The sequence below is a fragment of the Colobus angolensis genome, unplaced genomic scaffold, assembly GCF_000951035.1.
Source record: "Colobus angolensis palliatus isolate OR3802 unplaced genomic scaffold, Cang.pa_1.0 Scaffold300, whole genome shotgun sequence".
NCBI lineage: Eukaryota > Metazoa > Chordata > Mammalia > Primates > Cercopithecidae > Colobus > Colobus angolensis.
This window is the reverse complement of record NW_012116267.1, coordinates 2,082,713-2,083,172: the sequence shown is the minus strand read 5'-3', so window position 1 is coordinate 2,083,172 and position 460 is coordinate 2,082,713.

Here is a 460-nt window from a genome sequence, read left to right as displayed (position 1 = left end):
TTTTAAAAAGAAAAGTTTTTAGAAGAAAAAAGAAAAGAAAAAAAGAAACATGCTGGCTCACATAAGACAGCTAAGTAAACTGCGTGTGCAAATTGTCCTGACTTTAACCCAAAAAGCCTTGTGAAATTCAGTGATTCCGTCTCCCTCTGCTTCAGCACCCCGCGACGTTGTTGGTGTAGACCCATAGGCTCCGGAAGCACTATCCGAAGTCACTCTGGGACCTGCGGGATTCTTGCACAGCAAGGCTACGCGGTACCCATGGATGCTCTGCCTCCCTGTGGCGAGAAGCTGCCATAACAATGGGGCCACAGCCAAGCAGCCCCCACAGACGGGTTCCCCGGGTGTCTAGGCCAAGGGTTCTCAATAGAGGGCGCCAATGAGGCAGCCGGGAGCTATGGACGGAACGGGAACTATGTATGCTAGAAAGCGTAACAGTCAGATATGTGGATTTGACACATGC